The sequence below is a fragment of the Saccopteryx leptura genome, chromosome 6, assembly GCF_036850995.1.
Source record: "Saccopteryx leptura isolate mSacLep1 chromosome 6, mSacLep1_pri_phased_curated, whole genome shotgun sequence".
Taxonomy (NCBI): domain Eukaryota; kingdom Metazoa; phylum Chordata; class Mammalia; order Chiroptera; family Emballonuridae; genus Saccopteryx; species Saccopteryx leptura.
In genome coordinates, this window is record NC_089508.1 from 8,038,843 (window position 1) to 8,053,117 (window position 14,275).

A 14,275-nucleotide genomic window follows, 5' to 3' on the forward strand; every position below is an offset into this window, starting at 1 on the left:
GTGTGTCCATCAGAGTGGGGGCACATTTGACTCACCAACTGAGCATTTCAAAACCAGTTGGTGTCCCAGCGAGAAAACCACGAGGACATGGCGGAGTTTGAGCCCAGAGGGTTCAGAAGGAAATGGCTGCTTTAGAAGAGCTTGTAGAGAGACCGAAGTCCTGGGCACGTGTCAGCTGACCAGCAGGGGGTCTGGACAAGTCACCTCAACCATCCAAGTCTCGGTGTCCTCTTATGTTACAGAGGTAACAACACCCAGCCCACAGGCCTGCTGTATGGGTCCGGGGAAGTCAGGTCTGAGAGAGGGCTCCTCACTCACACAGGGGCGGATTCGGAGCGCAGGGCTCGTTACTATGACCCTCCGGGCAGGCCTGCTCTCCCGATCAGCCCCGGCATCCGCTCTGGGACAGCCCGCAGTCCACCTGCTGTCCCCAGAAATCTCGCGTGTGTTTAAATTCCTGGGCCCCCCAGGAGTCTGGAGCTGCGGTCCTCTGGGCATCTCCCGTTTAGAGCCAGGCCTTCCCTATCAGCAGGGCCCCCACGCCCCAGGCCGGGAGCTGGTCCGCAGGCTCCGGCTCCATGTGCTCCTGTGTCACCCTGCACGCCCCCACAGAAGCCCTCCTGCCGCACCCACACAGGGAGCACAGTGCCACTTCTTTAACGAGGCCCCTGCTGGACGGAGAAGCCGAGGGCTGGAACCACGGGCGGACACGCCTTGCCCGACCTGCCCACGGAACTGGCCCACGGGCTTTGTTAAGTGTGAGAATGCGTGAGGAAGCCCCGCCCCGTCGGTCGGGGAGGTAGGGGGGTCCTTCCAGCGCCAGGCCCCGCACTGCCCCTCCCCCCCCCCTCCCCTCGCTCCCTCTCCAGGCCTCACGTGAGCCTCCCAGTCCGCAGCATCAAGCCCAGCGTGCAGGAGCAAAGGGGGCTCTGAAAGGGGAACTCGGGTTGGGTCCTCCATGTGGGAGCCATAGTCCCCACCACAGCCACATTTTACAGGTAAGAAACCTAAGCCCGGAGACTTGGTGAAGGTTGCAGAGCCAACAAGGTTTACCAAGCACCTGCCCCTGGCATGTCATCGAAGTTGTGGGGGAGACAGGGGTGAATAGATGTATGCCCGCCGTCAAAGAATCCACAGCGTGCCTGGGTCAGTGGCCACTACACAAATAATTACACGTGAGAGGAGAGAGAAGGCTAAATCAGGGTGGCCTGGGGACCACAGAGCCCTAGGTTTGAAACCTGGTGACCATGAAAGCTTTGGACAAATCAACCTTCGTAGCCTCAGTTTGCCCCACATGTAAAACGGGACAGAGGCCTCGCCCTGCCAGGACTTAGGTGACCTGCGGGGCAAACTAGGGAAGTCGCAAATACTCAGGACTCAAGAGACGCTCTACAGAGGAGGTGACATTAGCTGGACCTTGGAGGATGCATGCCAACTAGTCTACCAGGCAGAGCTGAGAGCAGTGCCCTGCAGGAAGCCCCAGGGTCCATGAAAGAACCCAGCACATAAAGCCAGGTGTGGACGGAAGCAATGGCAGGGGCAGGGGCGGGGGCAGGGGGAGTGAGGGGGGGCTGGGACACGGGCAGGGGGCGGGGCTGGGACAGTCTACGAGCTGTGGCTGGGGATAGGCGGAGAGGATGGGAATTAAAGTGATGACAGCAACAGCAAGACTTTCCCAGACCACAGTGATCACTTCTTGAGCAGACACTCCGCTAAATGCTCTCTGTGCGTTCTATTTCTTGACATTCCCAACCACCTGGAAGACGGACTGTTACGAATCCCATTATACAGATGCGGAAACCAAGGCTCAGCGAGATGAAGTCGCCTCCCCAAAAGCTGCCCAGCCAGGAGGTAGCACTTCTCTGTGGGCCCGGGCCCAGGAGGACTGGATTTGAACATCCTCATCCGCCTGACCTGTGGTGGCGCAGTGGATAAAGCATCGACCTGGAAATGCTGAGGTCGCCGGTTCGAAACCCTGGGCTTGCCTGGTCAAGGCACATATGGGAGTTGATGCTTCCAGCTCCTCCCCCCTTCTCTCTCTCTGTCTCTCTCTCTCCCTCTCTCTCTCCTCTCTAAAAAATGAATAAATAAAATAAAATAAATAAAAATGAAAAAGAAAAAGAAAATCCCCGTCGATCATTAGGCTTTCTGCCAACATGGTCAGGAAGCATCATCCCGAGTCCCGGTGAGCTCAACAATTCCATCACAGCCGAAAAAAGAAAAAGAAAAAAAGAAGAAGAAAAAAAAAGAAGGTCCTCATTGCAAGGTAGGATTTGTTCTCTATCTCCGGAGCTAGATTATCCAAAAAAAGTGCTTTCACACCTTTTTTGACATTTGCGCTGCTTAATTAAGGAGACCACCGGCTGCCACAGCAGGCTTCTTATTTGTTCTACAGCAGCAGGAGGGACAGGAGAAGGTCCAAAAGGCCCAAACGGGGTCACGTGGGCTCAGGGAGGCATCCAAACCGCCGGATTTGGAGCTGGAGGCCAGCTTCCCCCCGCCCCGCGGGCTGTGCGTCAGGCTGCTGGACACCTGCCGGTCTAGAGACACCTTCTCCTCCTTCTCCAGGACCTGGGGCCGTCAGGGGCCGCCTGGGGCCACAGGAAGCACAGACCCCGAGTCCGGCCACTGGGCCTGAGGGCTGTGCAGTGCCTGTGAGCTTAGAGCTCGTCCCGCACCACTCACAGTGCGCTGAGAAAGCCCTCCCGCCGAGCTCACCGAAGCTGCTCTACAGCTCACAGAGGTGGGCTCTGCTGTTAGCACCCCCATTTAAAGACGGGGAAACGGAACCCTGTGGTCAGGTCATTTGCCGAGATCCCACGGCTAGCAAACAGCGAGCCAGGATTAGAACCGGACGTGTTTGTCAGATCCTCTTCACTTACCACTTGACAGTTCACCTGTGGGCAGGCCACGGGCACCCCCGCCCCCTGCCTTGGTTTTCTCACCTTACAGTCCTGCTTTGCCAGCTTGCAGGGACCTGCCATGAGGTCTTCTCTCCAATGCCCTTCTCATGGTGCCTCGACGGGGAACGGGGTCAGGACTCTTTCCACCGCAGCGGGGTTTACTGCTACACAGGGGCGTCTGGGTGCAGTCGTCAGCGAGGGTTGCCATAACGAAGTGCCGCCGACCGGGGACCTACTTCTCAGAGATGTGTTTTCTCAGTCCTGGCGGCTGGAGGTCCAAGGTCAAGGTGTCGGCAGGGTTGGCTTCTCCTGAGGACTGTCTCCTTGGCTTGCAGACGGTCACCTTCTCTGTGTCCTCACATGGCCTTCCCTCTGTGTGTGTCCATGCCCTCACCTCCTCTTCTCATAAGGACACCAGTCCTACTGGAGTAAGGTCCACCCTGGAGACCTCACTTAACCTCATCACCCCTGTAAAGACGCTCTCTGCAACTACAGTCACATTCTGAGTCACCAGGGGTTGGGGCTTCAACATAGGAAATTCAGAGGGACATAATTCATCCCACGACAGCAGGGAAGCCCGATGGTTTGTCCTTCTGCGTGTCATTCCCTTAGCCCCATTCCTCAGTGTTGGCTCAGACCACTGCCCACCACCTTTTTATTCCACAGTCACTGTGCAAAGCAGACAGGTTTCTGCTGCATGACACGGTTGCAGAGCTGAGCACCTCTCTGTCCCTGCCCTCCAGAAGCTGGCCGTGTCCCCGGTGACTAAGACGGGCAGCGTGAGTTACAGTTCACAGGTCCCTTTTCACGACCTCTGTGGCATTCTGTTGTCCGAGCACTCCTGAGGAGAAGCGTCTGGCCTTGCCCTAGTTTCTCAGCTATAGAGGCTGACGCGCAAAGGCTAAGTAAGTGATGGGCCCTAGACCACAGCGACCACGGGTTAAAATGTTGTGTCTTGAAACCGAGAGCTCTGGTCCCCACTCCAGAGCAGTCCCCAGTCTGGAAGGCTCTTTCTCCTGCCTCACCTGATCAACAAGGATGCATGGTGATCCTGTTTTGTGCCAAGCTTTTATGGGCTGACATGGAAGCAGAGGGGGGCAGAGGAAGTGACACAACAAAGAATTAGAGATTGTGAAAATAAGCAAGACGGTGTGATGGATTATAGGAGGGACAACAACGTTATATAATACTACCTCTGAAGGTCTCGCTGAGGGAACAACATTTAAGTGAAGCCAAAAGGAGGCAAAGGCGACTGTGCAAAGGCCCTGAGGTATCCTGGAATGAGCTAATGTTGAGAGAGATAGGCAGGGTCCAACTCACACATGGTCTTGGGAAATTTTATTCTAAATGTGATGAAAAGAAAAATAACCTGGACTTGAACTAAGAGCATGAGAACTGTTTATTTGTTGACACTCGATATTCTCTCTGATGTGCCCTTTAATTACTGTAGGAAAGGGGTAAGGGTAAAGTTAAATAGCTCTTTTGGGTTAAATGGTAGTTCAAATTCAGGCTTTCTGAATTGACAGCCAACTTCCCCTTTGCAGGGAGCACAAGGGAGGCTGCTCGGAGCCCAGTGGAAGCCCATTCCGGTCAAACCAGACATTATCCTCCTCGAGCTGCATCCAGTGGGGGCGGTGTCCATGGTGACCTTGGTTTACCACCACTCTCGGGGTGCAGACCAGCGTCTGGACTAACATGGGGCACTCGGTGCCCTGTGGCTTTGGCTGGGGCTGGCTGGAGTGGAACTGTGGACAGGGAAGAAGCAGGAACGTGGGGACCCGGGCGCCCTCCCGGCACACAGCTGTGGGAGACGAGTGAAGGGAAGTGGGGGTCACAATCACGTCCCGTTGTGCCAGCTCTGACAACGCGAGGCACATCACGCCACTCTAAAACAGCAGGACTGCTTTCTCGATCCTAATTGATGAACAGCTGTGCTCTAATCGACTACAGCATAGCTTCACTGATCTGTCCTTAGGCCGCCCCGCAATGGAGGCTCCCCGGGGAGCCGGGAAAAACAAAGTTGTGCCTGTGTGTGTGTGTGTGTGTGTGTGTGTGTGTATGCATGTGTGCGCATATGTGGGTATGCATGTGTGTGTATGTGTGTGCGTGTATCTGTATGCGTGTGTGTGTGTGTGTGTGTGTGTGTGTGTGACAGGAGGAGCAAAATTCTGTTAATAGCTTAGTAAATGGATAAGTGAATAACTCAATGGATTTTAGAACATGGGTTTCTTCCCTTTTTATTGGCCATTTCATGATAGTCACAGCTGTGAACTCTAAAGTTTCCCTTTAAAGAACCAAGCGGAGACTAAAGCTCTCGAATCAGATTGTGCTAACATCTTTGTCCTGATGCTGCCCAGAAGTTCTTCATTCTCCCCTCTCCACGCCCCCCCCAAAGGACTAGGCAGATTAAGGGTTATAATCTCTATTATACAAATGATGTTTTGTTATTCCACAGATATTTGCTGCATGTCTACTCTGCATAGCAAATGTACTGGGGATACAAGGAACCAAAATATACATGATCCTGCCCTCCGGGGGCTTAGAGCCTAGTGCACGTCTTGTCGAGCCACAGCCGGAGGGCCAAATCCAGGCCGCCCCCGGCTGCTGGAGGGCCCATGAGGCTTTTCGTTCTAAATGGTACAAAATACCAAAAGAACACGATTCTGTGACTCATGCAAATCATACGAAGCTGACGTTTTAGGGACCACAGTGAAGTTTAGCTGGTACACGGCGTAGCCCGCTAGGTCCGGTTTCATCCGTGGAGGCTTTCGTGCCGCCAGGGCAGAGTCGAACAGCTGGGACGGGGCAGTGTGGCTTGCAAAGCCTAAAATGTTTCCTTTCGGGCCCTTGACAGGTAACGCTTGTCCACACCTGGTCTGGTGGGGGTTGTGATGCAGAAAGGGAACTGGATTCACTGAAAGTGCGACATCTCATAAGCATCAGGTTGTTCGGATGTCACCGCTGGGCAGAGAGCTTGGAGCTACTCTTAAAGCTTACACTGTAAGAGGAGGAGACCAAAAACTTAGAAAAGTTAGCAACCTGCTCAAATTCCTAGTATTGTTCATGTTGTATTCCAGTATTCATGCTACAGGGTGTCAAGGAGAAGAGTGACCGTCCCCCGAAGACTTGTCACCCCTCCTGGGGGAAACGGTCACTGGGTGTTCTGTTGTACACAGGACAGCAGGTCATGTTAGCTGTAAGCACGGCCTTGTCATCATCTTTATTTGGAGACAGGTGTGGTTTAAGGCCATGTACACGGGTGCCATGTTGGCAAAGAGTGGACTCATGATCATTCTGTGTCAACTTGACTGGAGCATGGCACACAGATATTTGGTCAAACACTACTCTTGCTATTGCTGTGAAGGTGATTTTTTTAGAAGATATTGACATTTAAATCAGTAGACTCTGAGTAAAGCAGATGACCCTCCCCCATTAAGTGGTGGGCCTCATCCAAGAAGTCGATGGTATTCATAGAATGAAGACTGACCTTCCTTGAGCGAGAAAGAATTCTGCCAACAGACGGCCTTTGAACCTGAGCTACAACATTAACTTTTCCCTAGGTCTCCAGCCCCTGACACTGCCCTGAATATTTTGAACTTGCCAGCTCCCAAGATCATAGGAGCCAATTTTTAAAAAATACAATCAATCTTTTTTCCATCTAGAGAAATAGATAGATGATAGATGATCGATACATGCACACATGCATACATAGATACGTAGAGATAGAGATGCCTACACGCACACACGCACGCACACGCATCCTACAGGTTCTGTTTCTATGGAGAGCCCTGACTCACTTGTCTTTTGTTGAGTAGCAGGTGAGCATTGGAGGCAAGTCCAGCAGCAAAGCCACAGTTAGAATAAGGCTTTCCTGCCTCCTGGTCCAGCGCCCCTCTGACCCAAGCCTGGTTCTTAACCAGGTCTGGAAACTGCTGAGTTCTGCCATCTGTCTGTAAACCACATGGTTGGGTTGTCCAAGTGCAGCCATCAGGGGGACTTTGCGAGGATCTAACGAGAGGAGAGATGCGTACAGCACTTAGGTCAGAGGCTGCTGCACACAGCGCCCGCTGCTGGACAGCCATTACCATCGCCAGCTCCCGGCCCCGGACGCCCCCAGCGGGCAAGGGCCACATCTCCGCGTCTCCAGCTGCTGCCGCGAGATCTTCCGGACAGCATGTCACTTCAGCAAGTCCCAGACCCACGTCAGCTGTCTGTCATCTGTGTGTTCCTGAGCCTTGAACACCAACACCCTCCTGACTGTCTGAAAACCCCTTTCTGTGTGCAAAAGTGCAAGAAACGGTTAAAAGAAAATGTCTCTTATTGTTATATCAGTGAACCAGTTCAGAGATTGCCGACTCAATTCAATCAAAATTAGTGACAAGAGAGCAATTTTCCCTTCCCATTCGGCAGGGAGAGCTTTTTGTTTTGCTCTGTTTTCACTGGAGGTGATTCATTGTACCTTTCCTTAGAGGTAAGCTGGGGAGCTCCGGCAGCTCGCATGTCTCCTTTTGTCTAGATTAGTGTTATCCAGTAAAATGAACACAATAAGACTATGTTTATCTTAATGCTGTTTAAAAATCACATCACAGTAAGAGATCAATAGCTCTCCACAACAATTTACCAAAGACCCAACTGGGGAAGGGAAATTCAAATTGCATTGATTCTTTTTCCACGAGTGTGTGTGTGTGTGTGCACCTGTGCACACACGCAACAGTAACAGTCCATGAGCAAGTGCATTGACAACAGGGCACATGGGCGCTGAGTGTGAACCAGGAGGCAGAAGGCGCCCGAGGAGGGTCCCTTCCACTGCTGTGGCTGCTGTGTGTTGCTCCGGGAACTGGCAGAAATTCAATAAACAACAGGAGAGGAGGGCGATGTATTCACACACTTCCCATTTATCCTAGTTCATCGTCCTGAAGAGCAGAGCTGTCGAGAAGACGGTAGAGAGGACCCAGGCCCGCCTTCTTCAGGCCTCACGCGGACAGGGAGGGACGTGGAGACCCACAGCCAGCCGCGGGGTCCTGTGCTTATGGGCACGGGGCGGGGGGGTCTGCCTCTGCCTCACCTTGGACTCTGCCACACTCTAAGTGCTCAGAAAAGTCTGTTTAATAACTAGACTGGGCCAAAGCAAGAAAAAAGAGAGGGAGGGAAGGAGGGAGGGTGGGAGGGAGGGAGAGAGGGAGGGAGACAAGGAAGAGAAGAGAGGGGAAGGGAAGCAAATAGCCCTGAACTGTGCTCTGATCCCCATCCGCCCTTGACCTTGGGCACGCTGCCTCCCCTCTCTGAACCAGGTTCGCACCAGGGTTGTGAAAACCGCCAGGATGAGCACATGCACACTTCCTGGTACGCAGCCAGTGCTGCAGCAATGACAGGACAGAACTGGGGCCGGGTCCTGCTCCTTCTGCAAACGTCAGAGTCTGAAGTCCTCCGAAGGCAGCCCTTGACCTTGGCCAGTGACCACGCCCCTGGGCACAGCACCGGCCGGCAGGAGGCGACCCTGCACTCCTGCTCCAGCCACTCTGAACCATGCTTTGGAAGAAGTGGAATTTAAAAAATTAAAAGGAAAGAAAGAAAGAAAAAGAAAAGGGGGGGGGGTAGAGGGAAAGGGGAAAGCATGTAAGTGGAGAAATTATGGGAACTGGAGAGAGGTTTTAATGGCAACATTGGCATCCTGCAATTTCACACATTAAAACATATTTTTAAAGCAACGACTACAGCGCTGATTGTATAAGGGCAAAGCGTTCCACTCTTCAGACTATTAATAAGGACTTCCCATAGAGAAGACAAATACATGCTTGATGCAGTTTTAATCCTTTGCCAATACATTTGACTAAAGCTGTTTGCTGTTTCAGTGACAGGATTTAACTCGCCCTTCTGTATTCAGCGTTCCTGATTATTAATGACATTTAGGAAACACACGCGATAAAGTTACATTCTGGTGGACCTGCCGCCTCCCCTCGGCACACGCATCCGAATGGGGGGAAAGCCCTCTTCCAAAGGAACCCACCCGACCAGCCCTCTGGACCAGGGCAGAGGGGGCTCCCCGGCTCTGCGCTGCCCAGCACCCCCCCACCCACCCACCTCAACTCGGAAGCCAGGTCAAGGCCAGCGCTGAGCAGCCACACGCGTGGCTCCAGCTCCCTCAGCTGCGTCTCCACGTGCAATAACCTTGACAGTCCCCTCCATGAGAACCAGTCCCTGCCGTCGGCTGATAGGACCCTGGCGCTATTAAGTCCAAAGCATGGAAGATATGTACACTTCTCAGGGTCCCCCTCCTGCAAACCTTGATAAGGAAACCTTCCAGGAAGAAGAGGCAGCCCAAATTACTTCAAAACAGGGGACCGAGGGATCGCCAGCAAGCGCTGGCGTCTCAGCAGAGCAGGAGCCGAAGAAACCCTGACCCGACCCTCGCTGATCGTTCCTGCGCTTTTTCTCTTACGATCTTAAGGAACGAATGACCGCTTAGGTGGAAAGGAAGGCACACGTACAGATACCTCCGAACCACCTCCTTTACCCAGGAGGGCGCTGGCGTGTTAATAGAGGCATTAACCAAGTGAACACGCGAGACCGTGGTCAAGACCCGGTCCAGGTGGAAACTCCCAGGGTGGGGAGCACGTGGCTTTGTTTCTGAACTCCTCCTGTCCTGAGGTGGGGGACCCAGGGCCTCGGGGGAGGGCAGACAGACGTGCTAGTGAGTATCTGAGAGGAAGGAAAATCGCAAGTTGGGTTCACACAGTCGACATCCAAAGAAGAACCCCCCCCCATTCCATCAGCAGAGTCTTCCACACAAAGCCTTCCGACCCCCCGCATGGTAAGCTCAGCCCTGACCCCCCCCCCACTGTAATGAAAAGCAGGTCCCCCTTACGAATCTCAGAAAAACAATCCTGCATTTTACTGAGTTTGCATTAATTTTACACTTTCCAGCCCTTGAATGAAAATGATTGCCAAAAAAAAAAAAAAAAAAAAAAAAGAACCCACAAGAAATCATCTTCTTTCCCCTCCTCCCCTCACTCTGCAGCCGCCGTCTGGGTTTCAGGTTTGGGAAACCCTATCACTATTTAAAAAAGAAAAAAAAGTGACAATGAAGAAGAAGAAGAAGAAGGAGAAGAAGAAAGAAGAGGTGCTGGTGGGGGGGGAGGGCGCCGTTTGAGAGATTTTAATAGCTAATAATAGGGAGCGCACATAAAAGCCCAGATCCAATTTAAGCGAAGGAGTCCCTATGTAAGCATTGCTTGTCAGTCTCGGGGTGTACTGTATAGGGGCCAGCTCCTGAGCATGGCAGCCCAGAAATATAAAGTCCAGATTTAATTCTGATACAGAGAAATACAATTTCAAAACCGGACGTCTTATCATCGGCTTGTCCCACTGGAGAACTCATTTCCCTAGCAAAAGCCTGTCAACGCCATTATGTTGTACAAGGAAGCAATTTACCACTACAGCTAAACAGGGCTACCAGGACTGTGGGAACTTAAGCATTTGAAGTTATCGCTCGGAAAAAAAAAAAAAAAATAGCATTTCAAATGTCAGTGAAATGGGAAGGAATAATTGAAAAGTATCAATCAGGGAAGCGAAGGGGTTTAGAAGGCTGAGACCGCGGCCCAACGACCGACCGGGCTTCGCGCTTTTCCCTTTCTCTGCTGCCCCTTCCGCTGCCCGTTCGCCTGGCGGACCAGCCCCTCCCTCCTCCTCCCTCCCTAAACCTGTGTCCTCCCCATGAAAGTTCAAGTTCGACTCAGGAAGAGCAGAGCTGGCTGTGTCCCGAGTCAAGGGCAACTCTGAAGACGCCAGGGCTGCGTCCCCGTGGTGAAATGTGTTCTCCGTCCAGGGTCCCGAATGACCACTGGGCTCGAGACAGAGGCAGAAAGCACAGCCCTCCGGGCCCTAGGAAGCCACTCGTGTTCCCAAAGCCCCGAGATGGTGGCCCTGGTCCCGTTGCTCTTCGTGGCAACTGAGAACACTCCTGCACAATTCGGAGAGAAAGACCACAGAATTGCGTTTCTGCTTTGGACCCACCACGGACTTGTCCTGATTCGCCCTGACATCATAACTCCTCCCCCCAATGCCTCAATATCCTTGTCAATAAAGTGAGGGTAATGTCGATAGGAGGACAAGTCAGCATGCAGAGAGAGCAGCTACGCCCCCGCCTGTCACGGGCTAACCCCTCAATCTCAGGATTGTCATCCCACTGCAAGGACAGTGGGCAGCTTTCTGGCCGTCTAAAAGGTCCTGTGTCATCGGCTCGCCTCTGGGGGCTCAGTGTTACCACGGCCTCCCAGACTTCCTCCAACACTCCAAGTCCAGGCCCACCCAAGGTCTTAGCACATGCTGTTCCTGCCTTCTGGAATGCCGTTCCCATAGGTCTTCACACAGGGCGGATGCTCATTCTGTTGTCAGCCCCCACGTCATCTCAGGAGACCTTCCCGGAACACCTCCCCGGGGTTGTATGCCAGGAACTAGCAACTGCTGTCGTACCACAGGGCTCCTTCTTCCACACAGCAGCTCAAAATCTCCGTCGCCACCATGAGAACACGGACAGTATAGAGCAGGGTCCTTGTCTGTCTCGAGCCCTCCGGAATGGCTTTCTTTAGAACCAGGCGTCCAGTACAAAGCAGGTAGTTTGCAGATACCACCAAGTGCTGAATGAATGAACAAGGGAAGGAAGACCACCTGGAACGCCGGTGGCCGAGGCCAGGCAGGTCCGCACTGGATTCGGGCGGACGGTAGAGAAACTGCGGAGCCAGAAAGCATTGAGCCGTTACCGTTTAGTCGAGTCTCACAACGGCGGATGAGCACACAGGCGGGGGAAACCTCTTCTCCGGCACACAAACAGCATGGATTGGCCCCTCACAGTGGCGGGCAGGCAATCTGCCACCCACAGTCCCCCATCTCTCTCCAGCGCAAGCACCCATAGCCTTATAGAGGCCACATACACGTGGCGCTGCTACACAACGATGCATCCACCAGGCAAAGAGCTTGCAGCGGTAGGTAACCCCGCGGGCATGCCTGAGACAGCTGCCCCACACCACCCCACCTGAATGGCTCCTGAACCTGCCCGGCAGGCAGCCCCTCCAGAAACTGTGGCTGCCCCCCCCCCAGCTGAGTACCTGGGCCTAGACCAGCACGGTCCTGTGGGTAGAGCAGCCCACCTGTGCCCAGCAGGTACCCGGTGTCGAGTTACAGACATTGGGTAGAACTTACAGCTGGGCAACGGTCATACAGAATGTGCTTGGTATTCCCTCGATTGACCTTTTTCTCAGAACTTACCATCTGATACCACAGTTCGTTGGGTGACCTGGGAATTTCCCCGGCGGCCTGTGAACTTGGGTTCAGGGTCTCCGCCTCTTGACCATGTACCCTAAACCAGGCGTGGTGGCCAACTCACGCAGAGAACCCTAACCAAGGAAGATTGTAGGTGCTTCCTCCAGCCGGACCCTGCGCTAACGTCTCTGAGCACAAGCCAGACAGCCCGGCCCGGGCCATTGCTCTCGCTGTCCCCGTTTTACAGGTGAGGACATTGAGGCTGAGAACATTTGGGTTTGACCCCATCCCAATGGCACCGGGCCTTTAGTAAAACAAAGTAAAAGTTAACTATTGTTCATTCCTGTACTTCTAAAGTTCAGAAACACACATGGCTCACATCCTAAGATGTTCAAAGCTCGGAGGCGCCCTGCAGTCTGCGTGAGCGTCGAACGTGGGGGCGTTCCTCCGGTCTGGAAAAGCTGTTGTCCTGTCCGGTGGCGGCCGGCATCTGGGAAATGAGAAAACGGGGCGGCGCTTCAGTTAGGGAGGCGTGAACACCGTGACCCTTACCTCTGCCCCCCCCCCCGCCCCCGCCCCCGGCACCGAGACGTTCTTGTTGCGGAGGACACGCTGTTCCCAGGGAAACTTGCGGGGCTCCTGCAGGAGAGGAGTGCCTCCGTGGATTCTTGCGGGATGGGAACTTTTCTCTCTTTCCTCAGTCCCTGTGAGTATCTATGGGACAGGGAGGTGCGCGGGAGAGTGATGGAGACAGGTGCGTTTTAAGAATCTGACGCACGCCACTGGGGCCAGCCAGTCCGGAACCTGCAGCCTGGAGATTCGGGTAAGGCGTCAATGCCGTGGGCCCACCTGCACCTGACAATTCCTGGGCAGGCCCGCAGGCAGGACACTCCGGCCGGGTTTCCGCGTTGCCGTCTTGAGGCAGAATCGCTTCTTTTCCAGGAAACTCCGTTTTTGCTCTGAAGGCCTTTTACTGACTAGAGGTGGTGTCCACATCGTGGAGGGTCACCTGCTTTACTCTCAGTCTACTGATGTGTTACTCTCATCTAAAACAGTACCTTCAAGCAACATGTAGACAGGTGTCTGACCAAGCAGCTGGGTCCCCTACCTTAGCCACGCTGACACAGAAAATTAACCACCGGCTTAAAGAATCATCAGGAAATACTCCGGAGATCTCCATCAAATATTAAGCCCTAGACATGGCAGGTCTGAAAACCCTACCCGCTTGTGGCATCCCTGGATGCGCTGTGAGGTGGCAAGCACCTGACTGTGTCCTGCTGCAGACCCTCCAGGACCCCACTGCCCACTGAGTCCCGGAAGGCACCGCCTCTCAGCTCCGTGGTGATGCAGCCGCCCACCGACCTTTCTCCACCGACACCGGCCCTGTCCTCCTGGTGGCATCCGGCTCTGCGCTCTCCCTCCCCAGCACGCTGAGGTCAGCTTCGATGGCCCCTCACGTCGCCTGCTCTGCACCCACAGCCCATAGGGCCCCCGAGGAGGAAGCGGCAGCAGCCCTCTCCTCCCTCTCAGAGTCAGGAAACCCCACGCCCTCTCACGGGGGGATGCCATCTTCTTTCAGACGCCTCTACCACTTTCCTGTTTTTGTCCAGAGACTCCAACTGTTCTCATGACCTCTCAGTGGGTCCCTTCAGTCTTCTAATGTCTCTGCAGCAAAGCCCCGAGTTGTAGCTTGGTTGCATTTGAAATAATTCTCACACAAGAGATGCTGCCAAATGCACTGCCCGGAGGTCCCAAGTGGTGCGTGTGGCAACATCTGTCCTGGGCGGTGTCTGCTGTTTCTGAGGGTTTCTCTCACCTGGCTCGAAGGTCCCCAGGTAGACAGAAGAGTTGTTCTAAGAAGCACACAAGCCGCCGCCCCAACCCCCAGACTCTTGACGGACAGCGTGAAACCTCTCTCCTTCCTCCTGCAGAAAGTGGAGGGGAGCTGTGCTTCCCAGCTCCGCTGCTGGGCAGGGAAGGGCTGAACAGTCCCCACGGCTCCCAGCCCCCACGGCTCCCAGCCCCCACGGCTCCCAGCCCCCATGGCTCCCAGCCCATGCTGCTGCAGGTGGAACTGACTCCTCACGCTGCTCTCCACGGGGGCCGTGGAACTG